The sequence below is a fragment of the Coenobita brevimanus genome, chromosome 92 (assembly GCF_032717465.1).
Source record: "Coenobita brevimanus isolate Jiangsu-jjx chromosome 92, ASM3271746v2, whole genome shotgun sequence".
NCBI lineage: Eukaryota > Metazoa > Arthropoda > Malacostraca > Decapoda > Coenobitidae > Coenobita > Coenobita brevimanus.
The window spans coordinates 29,686,964-29,701,286 of record NC_137045.1 but is presented as its reverse complement, the minus strand read 5'-3'; positions in this window follow the sequence as shown (position 1 = coordinate 29,701,286).

Here is a 14,323-nt window from a genome sequence, read left to right as displayed (position 1 = left end):
AGGCTTAGCGAGACGCCTCTCCTGTTCCCCCTTCTCAACAAAGGGCAGAGACTGCTCCCCAACAGGCTCCCCATTGGAAAGTACCTGGAACGGACCCATTGTGAGCCTGCAGCCCAGTCCCCATTGTCCCCAACAGCTGATGGACTCCCCAAGGGCGAGAGGATGCAGACAACCCCTGACGGCTTTCCCCTTCAGGTGAGACCGCAACCCTTGGACCTCAAGGGGTGCCTCACAGCTAACCCAAGGCCCAGACCAGCCCGGACCCTCCTCCAGGACTCCCACCACGGCGAAGGGCAGGCGCCATGCAGCGCACCTTTTAGCCCTATTTGGCTCCAGTCCCGATGGCCATCACACTCCCAGGGCCCCTGCTGGTAAAGGGCCGCCCACCACACTGCCCTCCAGCTTACGCTGGACTCCTGATCACGCCGCCCGAGACCTGTGCTCCTAATGGGAGCACACCCCTGACAGCCCTGCTCCCACATCGGGCCACCACCTGTGCTTACCTGCAATATAGTCTCTGTGTGCCGCGGTGTCCACCAGTGATGCCGTTGGCTCTGTGCATCCCTCATGTCCCATCCATAATGCTATAGACCCTGTGTGAACCCTCTCCCTCTCCCATCCAGAGTGTTATGCCCCTGTGTAATACTGTGACCCCCTTAACATATCATAGACCCTGTGTGTGTACATCCCCTGTGTAATATTTATATTCTGTCCACACCATCGTGACCTCTGTGTAGGGGAGGGTGGTGATGGTTCGGACATTAAAAAAAAAAAAATATTTATAAAAATTCAGATTTTAGCAGGAGTGTAATCTGGTTTATGTTAAAATGTTGCCACATCATTGGGTAATGGTTGATAATAAGAAATTCTTAGCTCTTTTCAGCTTTAAGATATAGTTAACAAAACCATTCCTGCCAGTGGTGATGGTTTGGACAGTAGGGTGGGATGGTTCGGCCATATGTATCACTCAGCATATTCTTAAAATTACAGTAATCCCTCTACTATCCGATGCAATAGAGCCAAAAGCATGTCCGGAAAGTGGTTCCGTCCAGAAAGTGGGTCCCAGCCTCCTGGACATGTACTTATGGACCCTAACCTACCCTGACTCAGAAAAACACCTATACAACCACCAACTGGACATGCATAGCACCTATTTAAGACCCAAATCACACCAATAAGGGACATAAAAGACTGAAATAAATGCAAAAGAACCAGAGAATGAGGATTTAGAGGAGAGTTTATACATTAGCCCTTTAACCACGGGCATTGTTTTGACCCGACTGGCCTCTAACGCGGGGGTTCCACCAAAATGTAAACAAACCTTTAAACCTTTATAACTCTGCAAAGAATAAAGCTAGAGCAAAAAATAAGGTACCATTAGAAAGTACTAACCTTCAACTTTGCAGTGATGTAGATTTCATGACTTTGTGGACTTTCACTGGACGGGCAGTGCCGTTAGAAGTGAGCGATGTAAAATCACTATTTTTTGCCCCACACACCAGTACCAAATGCCAACCTCTCTCTGATAATAGTACTATAAACATATATGAACACTGCACATACGATAAACACCCACTCTGTGTTCACTGAGGTAGGTAAAAGGCACTGTAATTGCCCGCACGTCACTGCCGCATCACACGCTCACTGATGTTTGGTTAGCGGCGATGTTTTCATTATTTCTAACTTCTATTACTATTTTACATATAATCTGGGCAGTATACATCATATTTACACTGCACTTATTACTATATTGCGTCACTGTCGCATCACAGAATCACAGCAGTGCCGCAGATTTTCTTATTACCATATCACTTATATACTGGCCATATTTACATAATTTTCTAGGTAAAATATCTCTTATTACTATATTATACAATTATTGGTAAAGCACGTCACTGTCGCATCACAAAATCACAGCAGTGCCGCAGATTTTCCTATTACCATATCACTTATATACTGGCCATATTTACATAATTTTCTAGGTAAAATATCTCTTATTACTATATTATACAATTATTGGTAAAGCACGTCACTGTCGCATCACAGAATCACAGCAGTGCTGCAGATTTTCTTATTACCATATCACTTATTATATTGGTCAATATTTACATTGTTTTCTAGGCAAAATATCCCTTATTACTACATTATCCCTTATACAATTATTGGTAAAGCATGTCACTGTCGCATCACTGTATATCACTGTCACTGTCAGTATTTACTCAGAGAGTGGTACTCGGCAAAGCACGGAGTCACACAGAGAGCGACTTGGCATTCCTGGTACTGGTGTGTGCTCATTTTTCTCGCCCGAGGCCTCCATGTGGTGTTATGACACACTCTGCAGCGGCCCTGTGACAACCTGCCGCCTGCGGTGAGAGGCAATTTCACAAGCTGGTGCCGGGTCATGTAATTGCGGCACTCAAGACGGTCAGGTTGTGTGCCAGAGTGTCGCCTCGGGACCAATGCCGTCACCTGACCAAATCTTGCGAGCAGCTGCTGCACGACAGTCTTGGAGAACTGTCTCAGGGATGGTTGCCTTATGCCCCCGACTTGTGTCTTGTAGAGGAGGAAGGCGTTGAGCATGCACATATCGAGCATGTGGAGGCAAGCCTTCCTGTACCATCGGGTAGTTTCTCCTGAGACAATCTATCTCGCCAATCATCATGTCAGACTTATCAACAAGTCTCATGTTTATATTATAGTCAATGACGGGATCTGGGCTCATGATTGGCTCTCCCGTCCTGTAGCTGACCTTCCCAGTTCTCTGCAGTTCCCCCTTGTGGATGGTGCTGAGCATATTCACGGCCTTCTTGTCATGCCACCTGATCGCCAGAAGCTTGTTAGACTTCTTCAGGTGCACATCTCCCTTGGATGAGGATGATGCTTCAGGGAAACTTGGCCACTCTTTCCTGTGGCTCCGTACAGTGCCAACAGTGCCGATGCCGTGTTCAGCCAGGTATTTGGCGAGTTTTCGTGCTGTGTAGTAATTGTCCGTGTACAGCACATGATTCCCACCAAAATGACTCTCCATCAGCAATTTTACTACGGAGCCAGAGAAGCCAAGGGGGTCGTTCCTGTCCATGTCCATTGTGCTAGCAGAGTAGATAACGAAATCAAGGATATACCCCGTCTCACAGTCACACAGCACAAAGAACTTTATTCCAAAACGGTGGCGTTTGCTGGGGATGTACTGCATGAATTTGAGACGTCCTCTGAACAATACCAGGAATTCACCTATGACGACTTTTTGCATAGGATGGAAAAATCGCATAAATCGATCCCTAATCTTGTTAAGGAAATCCCTCGCTTTCCACAAAGGGTCAGTTTGGGACGGGTTTTCATTGTCAGCGAAGTGCAGGTATCCTGGCAGCTTGCCTTCATCGCTAGCTTCCTTTCTGGTCGTTCTATAGCCGCTGTTGTAGACGGCCATCGTTCTTCTAGATCTATCAACAGTGGTGTTCCTCAGGGCTCTGTCCTATCACCAACTCTCTTCCTTTTATTCATCAGTGATCTTCTAAGCTGTACATCTAACCCTATCCACTCATACGCTGATGACTCCACCCTTCACCTTTCCATTCGGTTCCCACAACGCCCATCTCAACAGTTGCTTCAACAAACAAGGGATGAGGCTATGGCACACCTAATGTCTGACTTGGCTCGTATCTCTGACTGGGGTAAAAATAATATGGTTGTTTTTAATGCATCTGAGACTCAGTTCTTACACCTATCAACCTGATAAAATCTTCCACAGGTATACCCATTAATGTTTAATAATATTCAGCTTAATCCTGCATCATCCTTGAACATGCTTGGGGTTTCATTTACTTGGGACTTATCTTGGAAAGATCATATTACATCTCTTGTAAAATCTGCTTCCAAGAGATTGGGTGTGCTAAGCCGACTCCGCTCTTTCTTTACCCCTGCACAATTGTTGACTCTATACAGTGGTTTAACCTGCCCCTGTGTGGAGTACAACTCTCATGTGTGGGGAGGCTCCCCACATACAGCCCTTCTCAATAGGGTGGAGTCAAAGGCTTTTCGTCTCATTAACTCTCCTCCTCTTACTGACTCCCTTCAACCTCTGTCTCTTCACCGCACTGTTGCATGTTTATCTCTTTTCTATTGCTACTTTAATGGTCACTGCTCCTATGAACTGTCTGCTTGCATTCCTCCACCTCTACAACGGGCACGTAGCACCCGTCTGGCAGCAAACTCTCATCCCTTTTCTGTCCAACTCTCTAATGCAAGAGTTAACCGTTACTCCCAGTCTTTCATTTATCCAACAGGTCAGCTCTGGAACTGTCTCCCTCTGTCTGTATTTCCTGCTGCCTATGATCTCCAGTCTTTCAAATGCAGTGTGTCCAGGCATCTCAAAATGATCGGATCTTGAATTTGGCTCTCTATTGTATTTTGTTTTTCTCTTTGAGGGAACTGTTACTGCAGGCTCATGGCCTTTGGTTCCTTCTTCCTCGCATTAAAAAAAAAAAAAAAAAAGCTGTCAGAACCGATCTCGTGACATGTACTTGCCGAATGTTGGGGTTGAAGTGATGTCATCAACCAGCTAGTACTCCTCCAACTCATGTTTCTTGATATGGGGCATCAAGAACATGAGAGCAAAGAACACATACAGCTCTCTGATCCCTACAGGCAACCACGACACTTGCTTTGGTGAGCCAATAGGTCCCAGCCCTTCTGTTGCACACTGAGCTGCATACCTATTGGTCTCATCTCTGACAAATTGCATGATTTTGTCATCCATGAAGGCCAGGAAGTAGTCCACAAAGTCATCTCCTTCGTTGCATGGGAAGGCAGGCTGTATTCCGGCGTTTGTCATGTCAAACGGCGGATTGTGTGGCTGAAAATCAGCACCGTTAGACCACACAAATGCATCCACTTTCCCGGTGCGTGGTTCAGTGTCAGTGTCAGGTCGAATTGCACTCTTTTCCCGGTGAGAAGGAGTTGAGGTGGAGGCAATGGGTGAGGCAGGAGGTGAGGCAGGAGGTGAGCGGGAGGGGGGTGAGTGGGGGGGGTGAGTGGGGTGGTGGTGAGGGGGAGGGAGCTGGGCAGTGGGCAGGCGCGTGGGTTACTGACCTGGTGTGTGGTGAAACGTGACCTCCCTTTCTTCCCCATTTATCACCCCGCTTTGCCCTCCGGCTACCATGCATCCCCTTTGTTCTAGCCCGGCCTGCCCTGCTTACCCTGCCTGCCCGGCCTGCCTTCCCTCGCTGTGCAGGCTCTGGGAATTCATATTCCTCCGATGATGTTGACTGAGGAAAGGGCACGGCAGAAGATGAAGATGATGTGAGGGCAATAGGGCTAGGGGAACGGGAAAGTGGTGGGAAATGCTTGCTAGGGCCGGGTGTAGGAGAGGTAGCTTTCCGCTTCACTCCCTTCCCATGTGCTACACCCATTTTCCCCATGGGCACCTTCCCTTTTCCAGAGTAAGTTGTGGGTGGTAGGGGGGAGACAACATGTATAATTTCATCACTTTTACTGCCCAATTGTTCAACCATAACCGGATCCCCAGCAATAAGTGCATAATCATCACTACTTGCGGTAAGTGCCACAATCCATTGTTGTACTCACAGTTTTATCAAGCTCTGTCCTAATTTCTGGGGTGCTCAACCCCTTCTGCCTTGCTGTTGGGAGTTCCTCCTTCGGTGTAGAGGTCAAAGGCACACTAGCACTAGGAATTTCCGAGGAGGAAGCGAGCGATGATGACTCGGGATGGAGCGCCATTGTCACGCACAGAGCTGGACAGATACTGACTGATGCGTGTCTGGGCAGGGGTGGGGGGGCCCCTGGGGGTGGGAGGAGGGAGGTGTGGGAGGGCTGGCGTGAAAGAACTTGATAGCTACTCTTGCGTGAAACAATTGGCGCACAGAAATAATGCGCGGTGTTCAAAATATTCACGAGCATTCCAGAATGACACCCGCGGTTTGGTCCAGTTTTTTCAAAGTCATTCTGGAATGACACCCACGGTTAAAGGGTTAATAAACTTTCTGGGTACTTACAACAAGTCTCTGGCTCCTGGACTAGTACTTATGGACCCTAACCTAGCCTAACTCAGAAAAACACCTCCCTACTGCACATGCATAGCACCTAAGACCCTATTTACACCAATAAGGGACATGAAAGAGTGAAATGAGGTTTTAGAGGTAAGTATGGAAAATACAGTACAATATGAAACATTCTTGGTACTTAAAACAAGTCCCTGGCCGTCTCAGTGAATAACCCGCCTCCTCTCAGACCCTGACAGTAAAAGAGAGTACCTGAAGCACCTGCAGTACACTGTTCAGGAAATCTTGCACTGAACTTGGTCATTTACAGTCAGAATTCCATTCTCTTAACACTGTGCACTCTAGTCTTGCTTGCGCTTCATTGCACCTTAATGAAATTATTGTTGCACTCTGCACTTAAGTCTTTGCACTCATAAATCCATTTTCTTAACACTACACACTCTAGGCTAATTTGCGCTCCATTGAACGTCGTTAAAATCAGTTTTGCACTCTGTACTTAAGTCTTTGCACTCATAATTCTAATTTCTTAACACTATGCACTGTTTTTTTCATTGCACAACACTGTAAATTCCCATGTGGTCTAGTGGTGAGTTCTTGCTGTTTAATCACTGTCAGAGTCTGAGAGTAGCTGATGAAGGTGGCCTACGGGTGCATCGCTGGGTTGTGGTGATGGACTACCCACTGCAGATGACTCTGAAGACAGGCGCACACTCACATCCAATGGTGACTCCACCGTGCCTGATGTGCTGGGCTGTGGCTCGAAGGATGAGGGCCTGTTTTGTGGAGCCAGGGCTGGGCACAGCGGGGATCGTGGGTCTGAAAAAACTGTCAATGGTTGATTGATGCAAGGAACGACGATTGTGGCGATTAATGATGCGCTGCCTGTAAGCGCACACTTCCTCCACAAGTCCAAAGGGCCCCATCTCCCTGTCGCAGTCCAGGTGTTCCAGGTAGTCGAGAACAAACTCTTCGTGTTCCCGAAGTGCACTCAGCTTGGGGATGGCTGGAGTAGTGTCACGTTGAGAGGAGTCCGCATCATCGTCGCCATCCTCATCGGAATCTTCAAGCTGGGTACTGACACCTGCAACTAAAGATGCGATCTCGATATCAGACATGGTCTGATACCCAGGATCGCCCTCGTCATCATCCAACCACTCACGCACTTCATCCACATCAACATCGTTGCCATGCACATGTGGATGTGCTTGGATGTCATCCACATCAAAACCTATGAAATCGTGCTCCACATCCGTTCTGAGAAGCAGACAAGACCAACCATTTTCTAGAGTCTTGACAGGGACTTCCGTGCGCTGGCCCAGTTGTAGATTGCAGACTTGATGTTGTGGTGGCGAAGGTTTTCCAAAGTCCGCTGGCCTTGGGTGTCCTGTCCCTCCCTGCACTCGTCCTCACACTCGAGAACGACCATCACCTTGTCCTGGAACTTCCTTCGGTACAGCCTCTTCATTGCCACGATCACTCCTTGGTCCATTGGTTGGATGAGACCAGTCGTATTAGGTGGCATAAATATGCACCGAATGTGCCCATTCTTAGCAACCAAGTCCTTGTCGCATGGGTGAGCAGGTGCATTATCGAGGAGAAGGAGGGCCTTTACCTGGTCGTGTGGGATTTCCAGTTTCTACGTCTGGTAATGGATGACCTCCTTGACGAAATGGTGGTGGAACCAGTCTTTGAAGATCTGGGCAGTGAACCATCCCTTCAAAGAATGGTACCAAACGACAGGAAGGACATCCATCATCCCACCAAGACACTGAGGCTGCTTTGCACGGCTAACAATAACAGGCTGAAGCCGGTGCATGCCGTTAACATTGGCACAACACAACGCATCCATTGCTTGGAGAGCTTGTGGCCAGGTACATGCTTCTGCATCTCCTCGGCTAGAGTGTTCATTGGCAAAGAGTGATAGAATAAACCAGTTTCATCAGCGTTGTAGACTTGACCGAGAGTGAGGCCTTCCTTGTCGATCAAGCCCTTCACCTTGTGCCGAAACTCCTCTACTCCATCCTCGTTAGCATCCAAAGCTTTATCATGAGATTTACAGTTGGTAAGGCCACGTCATAACTTGAACGCGAAGAGCCAACCCTCGGATGCCTTGAAGTCTGGGGCGTCGTGAAGCCTTGTGAACTTCTCAGCAGCAGCCTTCAGCTCCATGCCATGCACCAGCACACCAGCGGCATGTTGCTGTCGATACCAAATCATCGTGGAGTGGTCGACTTCAGCATACTGGGGAGTAAACATCATTTTCCTCTCCACGTTGCATGGAGAAGTCAGCCATGTACTGCATGAGTTTGTTGCGGGATCTCTTGATATCAAACAAAGTAGATTGGGCCGGGTTGAATTCATGGAGGATGCGTAAGGTTGACCATCCCGTGTCCACCTTGACCAATATCTCCCTCTTCTCCTCCAGAGTCAAAACCACTCTCTTCCTCTTCTTAGGTGGTGGGGCCATCATCACACACACTAAGAAGAGGCAGGAGAGCAGCAGCAGAGCCTGCAGCATGTAGGGCACCACCACAAGAGCGAGCACATAGGCGGCCATGATGACGAGCGTGCAGCATGAGATGGGCGGTAAGTGGGGAGGATGAAGGGGTGCTCTAGCAGACGGAGGCGGAACTACGCACCAAAACACAGCTGGTCCTCGCTGCACGCGCTGAGTTCAAAGTACGGGGGAAAAAAGTCAGATTTTTTCAAATTTTTTGCGATTTTTGAGCAATTTTGGGAATATTGTATCCCGGGACCAAAATGTCCGGTAAGTGGGGTGTCCAGAAAGTGGGCGTCTGGATAGTATGGGGATTACTGTATGTGAGTTATATTGGATAAAAACAAACATTTATTATTTCAATGATATTTCATTTTCCAAAAATACAATATTAAACTTCAGAATCCAAATGAACGACTTGATATCTGTTAAAAATATACATACAGCATATTTTATAACTGAAATAACTTTCACCAGATTTATTAATAAATGATTTAACCTTATACTTTCTGCTACAAAATTATGTATAATTAGCCTTTCTCTTTTTCTCTCTCTCTCTGGATTATTGACTTCACTTTTCACTTTCTAGGCCTTATTTCAGACAGACTAACTAAAGACTTAATGCATATTGTAGCCTGCAAAACTGAAATAGAAGGTGTAATACCCCTTCCTTCTTTTAACACTTTGAGGAGTAGGTTAACTAAACAAAACTATTAATATATATTCCCTGACAACTGTTAAGAATGGTGTTTCACTTTGTGTTCAAATATAAATGATCAAAAATAGCATTATCATTTGATAAGGTCAGGACTTGGTAGTACTGGAGGGATAGTTCGGACTGTCCGAACCATCCCCCTCCTCAACTGTCCGAATCATCCCGAATCTATGTAAATAACTGACGGGTGCTCTCAAGTTTCACCCGAGAGAGTTTATCATTCGTTTTTCATAGCAATATGTTCTACATACAACACAGATTCACCCTGATAATGCTCAGTTCGATGCTTGGCATATTCATAAAGATAGAGCTTATGATATACACTCAAATTATTACATAGGAGATGCAAAAAAATAAAATAAAATAAACCTGACCTGCATAAATAAGTGAGGCGTTTCTAGCATGGCGGTTCCGTGTGGTCGAAGTAAACAGACTCTCCCACTTTCATGCAAGATCACACGGCCCTAGGTCCCATACGTTTCTCAGGCAATGCACTGTCCGAACCATCCCACTGTCCCAACCATCACCACCCTCCCCTAATACTTGTAACCTCAGTATCGGTCCTGTGCGTGACCTACTTTGTTGTGACCTACTCCCCTGTGTAATACTGTGCCCAGTTGTAATAGCATGACCCCTGTGTAACATCTGTGACCCCTTTATACCATTGTCCCTGTGTGTGTAATATTGTGCCCCACACCCCTGTGTCCCAATTGTAACGTCATGATCCCTGTGTTATACTGTACTTGTCATAATTTACAGCGTCATAGCCCTATGGAATACCTGTCGCCCCATTGATACATAGTGTTGTGAGATATACCATACTTGTGCCATACATAGTGTTGTTCATGTACTTATTGTGTAAAGTCCACTGTATTTGTTTTTAAGGTAATATACGTGTAAGACTGGCTAGCCCGTGTTTGAGCCCTATCCCTTGTTTGCATGCTCTAGCCCGGTCCAGAACAATAGAACCCAAGTCCGTGCCCGTATCTGAGTTCAAGAACTTGGACCCAGAATACGCTGCATAACACTAAGTCATGGCAGTTCAGCAGTCATTCACAAGCGATCATGACATTGTATCAGATTAAAAGTTACATGCACGTCATTTCAGTAGCATTCAGGTGACATCCATACTCCTCTCCCTGACGGTGATGTGGATCTGTAAGTATCACTGTTAATACTGCTCGAGGTTGTACTTACGCTGAGAGCCAGAGGGGGAGGTGGGCACTGTCGCTGGGAGAGTAAGAGAGACACTGACGCGACACGAGAGGTTGGCACTGAGGGTGACTTTGCCTGGCCTGTGACCTTGGCGTGGTGGGGAGTGCCAGAGGGAGAAGTAGGGGGGGGGGATACAGGTTAGGGCACTGGCTTGGGTGTGTAGGGGGGTGTGTGTGTGTGGTGTGGGGGTTGGAGGGGTGAGATGAAGGAGGGGATGGCAAAGGGAGGTGGGTGCAGTGAGAGTGGAAAAGATAAAGTTGTGGGAATGAGGGGGTGAACAGGAGGGAGGAGGGAGAAGTAGGAGGAAGTAAGGGTGCCTGGTGAGGGGGGTGGGTGGGTGGTGGGGGGTGGTGCAAAAGGGTTCAAGCGGGAGGTTGTAGTGGATGAGGGTGAGGAATGGATGTGAAGGTGGAGGTAAGTAGCATGGAAGAAAAATAATGAAGTTAGGGAGAGGTTTTGGAGGGGTGGAAAGGGAAGAATGGGGATTGGGAGATATGATGGGTTGGATGTACAGGTTGGGGGAGGTGGGGGGGGACAGAGGAGGGGAAATGGTGGATGGCGGTGGAGGGGGAGGGAGAGACGATGAAAGTGGGCAAGGGGTTGGGGATGAGAGATGAGGGGTGATGGGAGGGGAGAGTGGAGAGTGAGGGAGAAAATTGGAGTGGATGGGAAGGGGGAGAGAATGAGAGTGAAGGAGGAGGGAGAGTGAATGATAGTGGAGGGGAGGAAAAAAAGGATGACACTGGAGGGACGGGGGAAGGGGAGAGGATGGGTGTGGTGGAGGTGGGAGGGGGGAGTGCAGATTACAAAGCTCCTTTCACAGTGACAAACATTTCATTATCACGCCTCATATCTTTGCATTTTGATTATTAGTGTCACATCTTCAATTGGGAGTTAGAAGATTTTTTTTTTTTTTTTGTATTACAGTATTAATGAAGAAGAACAGCTTGTAATAATAATAACAATAATAATGAAAATAAGAAGAAGAAGAAGAAGAAGAAGAAGAAGAAGAAGAAGAAAAGACAATAATCAGATAAATTCGTCTGCTGTAAAGGTCGGAACGTGGAATTTGGCGCCGCTAGCAAAATACTTTATTTAAAGACCCAAACCTTTTTGTTCAACAGGGCTGTGACCTTTCTTGACCTGTAATACCTGCATGCAAAATTTCAGAAAGACAGGTAAACTCTAACTGCGTTTTTGGAACAAAAAAAAAAAAAAAAAAAGTAAAATTTGTACTCTGCCTCAAAACAGTGCTAAAAACTGTACTCTACCTAGGTGCTGAAAATTGTGCCCTACCTCAAAAAGTGCTAAAAATTGAACTCAACCTCAAAAAGTGCCAAGAAAACTGTGTTCTACCGCAGAGTGCTAAATGTGCTAAAAATTGTACTCTACCACAAAAAGTGCTAAAAATTGTACTCTTCCTCAAAAAGTGCTAAAAATTGTACTCTACCTATGTGCTGAAAATTATACTGTACCTCAGAAAGTGCTAAAACTGTACTCTACCTCAAAAGGTGCTAAAAATATTCTCTACCTCAAAGAGTGCTAAAAATTGTACTCTACCTTAAAAAGTGCTAATAATTATACTCTACCTATGTTCTGAAAATAGTACTCGGCCTCAAAATGTGCTAAAAATTGTACTCTATGTGCTGAAAATTGTACTTGGTCTCAAAAAGTGCTAAAAATTTTACGCTACGTTTGTGCTGAAAATTGTACTTTACTTTGAAAAGTGCTAAAACTGCACTCTGCCGCAAAAACTGCTAAACTTGTACGCTACCTCAAAAAGTGCTAAAAATTGTACTCTACCTCAGAAAAGTGCTAAAAATATTAATCTACCTGAAAATTGCTAAAAGTCCCAAAAGTGCTAAAAATTGTACTGTACCTCAAGAATGCTAAAAATTACACTGTACCTCAAAAGTGCTAAAATGTGTACTCTACCTGAAAATTGCTAAAAGTTCTAAAAGTGCTAAAAATTGTACTGTACCTCAGAAGTGCTAAAAATCCTAAAAGTGCCAAAAATTGTACTCTACCTCCTGTATAACAGACCTGTGGAGAATTTGCCTAGATTTTAATATTTTAAATATCAGAAAAAACATCAGTCAAAATTAGTTTTGCCCTACACTGGTTCTCTACTGGGTTAACAAGGAATGATGTTAAGTAATTCTTTGTTGTATTTCGTCTATTGGTTGGAGCGTCTTAACCCACTAGGCCACCAGGCATCCATTTGGTTATATGGTCACCACCCAGCGTAACAAATGGCTTCCTGACAGTAAGCCATATAGTGTGTCAGTATAGTCACCTGAAGATAGCACTACATCAGGTGAGAGGATGGTGTGTGTCCTCGCCTACCACATCAGCAAAAGCAGTGCTACATCAGATGAATGGATGGTGGGTCGTGTAAAAATTCGTCGTGGGACTATAGCTGCTAAAACAGAAGCAGCAAAGCAGTGGACGAACCCAGTAAAGGAGATAGGGGCAGCAGTGACTCATTTTTTTCTTGGAGTGTAAGAGAGGCACCTCCAATTTTGTGGGAAAGGCGGCAGTCCCTGTTTTGTTTTGGGGATGGAAGGGCAGCCCCTCCTTACACTGTGGGAAAGGAGTGATCGCCTCCCCCGCTTGGGGGGAAAATGCATTTCTGGGGGGAAGGGGGAGTGAAATGAAGGGTAGGACCCTTCTCAAGGGAAAAAATATGGGGGATCTCAATCTTCCATTGCTTTCTGTTGGGGAAGGGTGGGTAGCAGCCCCCTTTCTGTCTGATAAGAAATGGGGCAGCCCTTTCTTATTTTGTGGGGATGAAAGCAGCCCCCCTTTTGGGGGGGAGTAAAGGGAAGGCCAGCACTCTTTTTTCTTTAACAGGATAAAGGGTGCCACTACAACCTGGGGGGGAAAGGTGGGACCAATCGCCCCCCTTATCTGAGTGGGAGGGGTATAATGGAGGTGCCAGCTTCTCACTTGGGGAGAGAGAGGGCCTACTTTGCTTGGCCTGCCCTGCCTGCCATGCTGTCTAAAGATTCCACAAGGAGGATAATTATGGTGGACTGCAGGAAAGAGGCAGCTCCAACCTGCAGTCCATCAGGTTCACATCCACATGAGTCCTGGCCCCCAGTGAAACTCCTGACTCCCCTCCCTCATCTGTGAAGACCCGGCCATGCCACCACTCTGTCGACGATGATGACCACCAGTGTTAAGAACGGGAGAAGGCAATTTGACGTCTGACTAAAGGGAATGGAGTATAACTTGCAGTAGTAACGTATAAGAGGATAATTATTAAGGCGTGGCTTGGAGAGATAAAAGGTTTTAGCTTAGTTAATGATATTAGCAGAGTTATTATGGTATGATGTATTAAAAAATTACTGGGAAAATACCAGGAAATAAAAAACAGTGAGAATAGTTATGTTTGCCTCTTTATTAAACTTGGATAATAATTAGTAAGTGAAAAGGGTACTTATCCATAATCAAATATATATAAAATTCATCATGAAAAAAATAAGGTGTGACGTCACTAAGGAATTATGGGAAATACCATGATGAAGACCGAGGGAGGCAAGGTGAGTAGTGAATTTCGTATTTAAATCATATTTCTGCAAATAATATAACGGCAATTCTCCCATGTATGTATCAACTCTGGAGCTGTCTCCCTCTGTCTGTATTTCCTACTGCCCATCAAGACCTAGGAACGTAAAAGGTCAAACCGCACTGTCTTACCCCACGTACTGCTGACGTCACATAGATAATGAAAGACAATATTAAGAAATTTATACTCAGTTTCAATTTTAACCCTTCGTTAGTCAGGTGGGATGTTTTGGCACCCCAGATTTTTTTAAAGCTCACGTTTCCTAGCGGTAATTCGAATATATCTTTCCGTTCTAGTACTCTCCTGAT